The sequence below is a fragment of the Neodiprion pinetum genome, chromosome 4 (genome assembly GCF_021155775.2).
Source record: "Neodiprion pinetum isolate iyNeoPine1 chromosome 4, iyNeoPine1.2, whole genome shotgun sequence".
Lineage (NCBI taxonomy): Eukaryota > Metazoa > Arthropoda > Insecta > Hymenoptera > Diprionidae > Neodiprion > Neodiprion pinetum.
The window spans coordinates 35,124,573-35,131,958 of NC_060235.2; positions in this window are offsets into that span (position 1 = coordinate 35,124,573).

The window sequence follows — 7,386 nt, forward strand, 5'->3', positions numbered from 1 at the left end:
AAGCTTTCGTGCTTGCGCTCGAGTTACCTCGTGGTGATTTTACCGGTAAACCGCAGCCGGAAAATTATCCACGTTCTAAAACTGAATCGATGGTGTTATCATGACGATCATATGCGGCATTCACTGGCCCGTAGAAAAGCGTCACAAGCTTGAAAGACGATCTCGCTTATCGGCAGCGTCGCTTCAGCGGTTGATCATCCCTCGTGAAGATAGTGCTGCGGAGAATGGCATAAAAGCTCCGCGTGTCCTTGAGTTTGAGCTTTGTTGTCATCAGTCGCGGCACAACATTTTGCCGTGAAGCTCGTCCGATTTTGCTTCCTGCCAGTCGAGCGTCTGGAAGCGCTTATCGTCGCACGTGTCCCATCCGATAAAAGTCGTGCCCGTTGACGACGAGTGAAAATTATTTACCTGCCAATAGTGAAGTTCTGATAAAATGATGGGAAATTTCGTTATCAGTTATTTATTCTCATTTTATTCGAACTGTTGGTAACGTTTGCCAATTTTCGAGTGAACCTTTAAACCTGTGATATTTGATCGACAGTTAACGGAAATAAAAGCCATGTGTCTAGAGCTTTCAAAAAATAGTGAAGGTTCTACTGGATTTGATATACTACTTGAAATAACCCTCCGTGTTTTTTCTCATAGTGTCTTCTAATGTTGTATGACACTCGCACCTGACCAAGATAAATGAGAGTTTTGTTCAGATCATCTATCATGATTTATCGTTCAGTTTTTTTCGCGAAATAAATTATTTAAGCATAAATTGGATTGCTTGGTGGTTAAAAAATTTTCCGTGAAAGAAAAACGAAACTGTAACTGCCTGAAAGTTATTATCTATTCATTTCCGAGTGAAATTTGAATACTTATTATGCTAAATGGAAGAGTAAAAGGGTTGCAGCAGGTAGTCAATTTTGGAATTATTGGTGATAAAATTGATCGGGACGTGACGTGAATTAAAGCAGTGAAAATCTGAACAGTTTGAAAATGACAGAAACGTGAGTTAGTCGTTTCCTAATTCAATATAACCCCAATCACTCTTAGTTCTGATTTACATCTTCAAAGAAATTCTCGCCCCGAGTTTTGAGTGGTATAAGCTGTAGAAGGTTGTAGTATTTTCACACCGTTAAAACCTCCCAGAGTTTGGATAAAAAAATAGTGGAAAAAAAGAGATTCTAAGCTTTTCTAAAGCATTCAAAATACGTGTATCCGATTGTGAATTATTTTAATGAAGATAACAGTGAGCACTGGCGTATAGCCCATAAGATGTGTTAATAAGAGAATTTCGCTTTCACCGCGAGTCAACAAGTGAATAATCAGGTAAAGAATACAAAGCGTTCGAGTTCAATACCTGGAGCTGTAACAGAGGCGTTTCGATTTCTCGTTGGTTTTACTTGTACCTAAAAATATGCCGAGTTGGAATCGTCTCATCCCCGTTGTTCTATTAAAAGCAATCTAAATCGTAGGATGTACATATTGCACTATATCCATGAAACCAGCTGTCGTATTTAAGTGGCCAAGCCCGTTCTTTGTTTGATACAAAAATAGAGCTCACATCCCGGCAGATTTTGAGGTCCAGGTAATGGATGAAAATTTCCCTGATCGTCGGCTGTCGAGTAATCGTCGTCCGCTGTTGCTCCGCGGGTGGACTGTAACAGGTACCCATATGCGTTCCAACCCAGGGATGAGGCTGACACCTAAGGGTCGTTTTTCACCTTTTCTCCACCCGCGGAGAGTCGGCTTTCCTTATTTTACGCGAGGTTTCGCCGCCTCGGTTGTAACGCTCTGCGTTCACCCACCCAGGCACGGGTCAAAGGGCTGTTCGTCGCTGGGTAATGGAATATGCGAACTCTTTTACGACAAGCGAATGCCAATCCTCGCTCGGGGTTGAATTCATTTTTATGACAATTTCGACCGGCGATTCTCTCTCAGCGGTTTATTCATCGCTCAGACGTATGCGTGCGAGGTGTGCGACGCGTTTGTTCGGTGACAGCGACAAATGTTGCTTTTCAGCTACCTACAATATAATCAAGATGGGCTTTGCACGCTTGTAGCTTTTAACGATGCTCGTACGTCCTTTCAATCGACGCTCTCGTGCGCGGTTACGTAGTTCGAAGAAACCCGGTTTCGTACAATCTCGATACCGTCTTGCACGGGAACGACGATTCTACAAACGACTCGGTTCACCCGCGAGGGTGGTAAATCGTTGATGGGGGAAGTAGATTTACAGAGTCGGATCGTGTCGAGGGATGTTTTTCGCCTCATATACTTACTTTCAAGAGTTTCGCTAGTAGTAGTTTCGCAGCTTTTGTTTCTGTTTGGAATTGCCCCTTAGTTTTATCCGGACGAACTTCAGACGTCGCTTTTTTTACCCTTCTTCTCCTCCAGCTTCTTCACCCTTGGCTCTGGAGTTCATTGTTATCATGGGAATAAAGCCCTGAGGGTGGAGGTGGCGAACTGCGTGGGACCGAGTGTCGAGCTTCAAGGATCGACGAACACAAGCTTACTTCTCCTTACATTTCTTGTTCAATTTTCACGTTCGATCGTCGTCGCTCAATGCTGAGAAATTTCGTTCTTCAAGGTTCGTTATACTCTATTGATTATGTAATTTCATCGATAAACCTACGGTTTATTTACCGCAGTTGTGTACGTATTGACGTCGTTATTTATTTATCCGCGACCCGACAGAATCCGTTCAATTTCTCGCTAAACTCTTGTTTGTATTTCTGAGTTCCGATCCACTCGGTTGTTGCAATTATTTTATTACAATTCGTGGCTCGCACTGTGTACGTATATATATCTGCACGCGTCGAGGGGCGATTCTTGTTTCTCTTTTTTAGCTGTTGGCAAATTTTAATTGATAAACTCGTTAAGGTACGTATAATATTTCCATTGTCGGTTTTTACGTACGCATAATAATATGTATCCATACAACCGAGGGTTCAAATTTAGGTTCGAATTTATTCAACGTCCAGGCACGCGCATTTACTCGTGTAGTATAATTGGTTAATCATCTTGGTTATTAAAGGTATTCGACTTCGATTACGGCTCACGATTCCCAACAGAGTTATATTCTGGCCTTCGTGCTGTCCCTGTCATGCGATATATAGCTGATTGCGTAATTCCACATGCATAACTAAAAAGTAATTACTCGATATCGTGCCGTTCAATTTATAATATCCACGTATAGTAGAAGAAAACGGATATTACACGTAAGCTGCTCCCCACAGTCGCTGTTTTTGACCCCCCTAATCCAATTGGAAACAAATCTCTTTATTTCATCTCGCACATGATCGTGTATTTTTTGGCTGACGGAATCGTTTGTATGGAATCATTTTGTGCATGTATCAGTTCTCTGGCTGCCCTTACTCACCCATGCGGTGTATCGGGGAATATCAAATCACGCATTCGTCCGATAGCGAAACAAGCAAAAGAGGGAGGTTTGCATCGGTGATCCTCACGTCTTGAACTTGGAGAATTACAGGTTCTCCAAGTACGGGAAAAAGGAGCGATTAATCAGTTGTCCGGAAGATATCTGAGGATCTATTGTCATTGAGAACGGTTTGTTAATAACTGCGAAGCGTTACGAAGATCGCTCGGCGCTCGAAGCCGCTGAATAAGCCGCTTTAAAGCTCTTCCGTTCCGTCGTATCGTTTCGTCCCCTCGTTAATTTCCCGCCTTTGAAAAAAGCTCGATACCGAAGATCGGGAATAATTACCTCCAATAATAATATTTTAACTCTATAACGTCGGCTTTGAAGAGGTTTGCACAAGGCTGGCTAAACATCTCCACGGTTTGGAAGCGAAACGAAATGCAAGCTTCGACTCGCTGCTCGCGAGTGAACATAAATTTCCCACCTTTTATACGCCGCCATTAAAATAGCTGTAAACCCTTTCGTCAACCTCCCTCGTGACTCGTTTTCCGGCTGGTTAATTTATACCCCATGCAGGGTAAAAACCAGCAGTTTTGCCCCGACGTTACGTGCACCTGAATATATCTGAATATACTTGAATATACCTGAATATTTACACACAGGATAGAGATCCACGCTGACTGCAGTTACGTCGTCCATTAACCAGCAAACTGTCGAAAGAAATGGCGAATATCTTCGTTGAAAAATGTCTCCGTAATTGCTGTAAATTTTTTTCCCACATCCGTGGCTGTTAAACGGCTGAACTTTCCATTCGCGCTACAAAATCGCAAAAATTGATGGCACCTCGTCTCCGTGGAGTCTCTGAGGAGCCGAGTGTTTCGGTGTATACGTTATACTGCGATCGGATACGGTAGCGATTAAACGAGGGAAAACGCTCGCCAGGAGGGTGCTGAAAAACGAATTCACCACGTATTGCGCCGGATAAATGAAATTTGAAATTGTAGTTTCGCGGGTATCCGCGAATGCAGAATGTGTATTACTCTGCCACGCTGGGAAAGAGGTGAATGTTCTCAATGACTGTTTCAGCATTTCAAGTGGCGGATATTGCGTTGATAGTTTTTGCTGATGGATGACGGAACGAATTTAACGAGAGTTAAATTTCACAACAATAATTGGGTTTCAGAAGTGCAATACCTGTCATAAATTCGAATTACCGTTTCATCGTTGGAATATCCGGATAATGTTAATTTTTTTTTTTTCTTCTTGGGAATCTTGGAGAATCTTGGTCAACGAAATTCAATCGAGTCTTCCACCTTCGCATTTAGATACACGGGTGGAAACATTAACAAGTCTCGTACGGTCAGTAGGAGTTACGGATTTCTAAGCTGCGTCAGACATTGAACCTTATGTCACTCGGCTTGGCAAGCGTACCTATTAGACCCACCTTTCTAGTCCGGATCGATCCACCCTGCGTGTAAATTCTACGGCGTTGTATTATCATATCGCGTGTGCGGTTCACATTCGTCTGGGTGCAGGGCTGAAAGTTTCGTTACGTGCTGTTGCGAGGGCCGTTAGATTCAACAAAAATTTATCACACATTCGGTTTTTTTTTCATCCGCGAGTTGACCTAACAATAATTTCTCAAGAATACGAGGGATGTGGATGAGACGCGATTACTATTTATTGCATTTTGATTTTAATCGTCCTGCAGTCTGCATATCTGGAACGCTATTACGTGACGAAAAGGGTTAATAGAGAATGGAATTTCGTTTATTATGTTTTGGATACTCGAGGAGCTGCAAAAACAACTGATTACAGTTTTACTTGAATTCAAAAGCGACTGGCACGATTGAAGATATTATACTGAGAAAATTGAGAGAAGGAAATGTAAAAACTAATAGCTACGATGGTAGCGATAAATTTCAAGGGCGAGGAAGTTGGCAATTTTGTACGTCAAGTCAGATTTCATTCGCTTAGCGTTACGTATCATGTCGTTACGGTAATCGCGGCACGCTTCGTGCTTTTGTTGCAACGAAGATTGAAAAAGGCAGACAGAGAGAAAAAAAAAACTAAACCAACGATCCGTTTTTTTGCTCAGGAAGTTTTAGCTTTTCCTTGCCCCAGGTAATTTATGAAGCCAAATTTCGCGTATTTCTTTATTATATCTTCAAAACGCCGCGTGTGTGTTTTCGGAAGAATTTTCTTTGCTCGTATTATTAGATCCAGCGATATCCTCTGCGAATGAATTTTGGTTGATTGTTTACTCCGGATTTGAGGTGTTTTAGGCAAGTATATAGGTATGTAGAAACTTTGAAGGTGTAGAATTTTCAGGGACCGCGTTCAATAGTAATGCTCAGAAATTTCCTGACAACGTTGAGTTATTTGATAATTCACTACCTTCGCAGTCTAAGAAATAAATGTATACAATTCTTCAGGTACATACATAAAAGGTAAAATGTTTCAGGAAATATTATTCGAATATTTATTGAAAACGAAATGACCAAAAGGAATGTATAATATATATTCAATAAAATTCCATGGCACCGTCTGTGAATTTAGGACTCAGTAAAATAAAAGTGGAAACGGAAAAGTTTACCACGGCTACCAGGGGAATTACCGTAAATGGAACCCTGGCTAGCGTGTTGAAAAAAGGAAATGGAAAAGATGAGAAGAGAGAATGGAATTTCAAAATCTGGGGGAAAACAATTTGATGGTTACCAAACGAAAAAACATAAACGACTCTGTTATCGTATAAGGAGAATACCGCTCGTTAATTTTTTTGACAGCGTATGAATGTTATTTCACATTTGTGCTTATCGGAAACCGATATTCACCCTATTGAAATACTGCGGAAATTTTTACGGCAACGTTGAACAATATTTATGCAGAGTTGATACGTTATTTTAAATCAATAATAATTGTGCGCTGTTGCCGCGATACCCAGAATACGAGACGGTTACGACCTCTTCGGCATGAGCAACGGGTATAACCGCAGTTCAAGTTCACTCGAGGCACGCTCTGTTATTCGTATTTCCGAACAATATACTCTGTATACGAAATATCCCTGGCTGCACATTTTCGTACAGCCATTTGGGCTTAGTAGTGAAAGAAACCATTGAGAATTCTCTTCGCCCTTTCCGAGTAAGATCAGATTTAAAATGAAATATCATATTGAATCGAGGTTCCTCTGAACTATTATACAAACTATATTTTGATCATCACGTGATACACTTTGCGAAATGGCTGCTTTCCCCGCAGACGCTTGACATGCGTGGATTCGATTTATACCACAAAGCTGCCGCGGCCGCGAATTTTTCGGTGAATCGTCCCTTTTTTCTATTCTCGCGTGCGTCGCGTCGCGTCGGTTGGAAGATGTGCGAAGAAAGATGATGATGATGAGAGCGAGAGGTAAGGTGAGAGCCTGTCGCCTGGCAACGTATTAAATTCGAACCCGGATTGAGGGTGTGTCGTGGTGGGTTTCGTTCATCTCAGAGAAACACGGTGTCCCTTCTTTGTTGGAACCTGATCCAGTTCATACGGTAGACAATTTCCGAATATTTTCGGTGTAATTTTCATCAAGTATGAGCTTCCGCTGACCTCGAGGAGCTGGCTGATTAATCCCGAGGCAGTAATCTTCTTCTCCTCCTTCTTCTTCCGTGTACGTTAATCACGAATCACAGATGAATACCACAGTTCCAAATAACGCTAGCGCAGAAAGCGTTGCGTGAAAGTAATTTCGTAAAATGATTCGACTAATCTTCTCAAATATTGAATTGCATAAATCTCTTCCATACACTTCACTCGATTACGTTGATCCGCGTATTTTCTCTAAACTCATCCCGAACATCATCGAAACACGAGCTGTAATCATTTTCTTGCCGATTTTGGATTTCTTAAGTTGCTGATTGCAGGGCACAGGACCCGCCAATGGAGTCATTCAATTCTCGCAATTACTGCTGTCACAGTTCTCTATAAATTACCTGATGTACAGTATAAATTGTGGTATTCGGGTATTC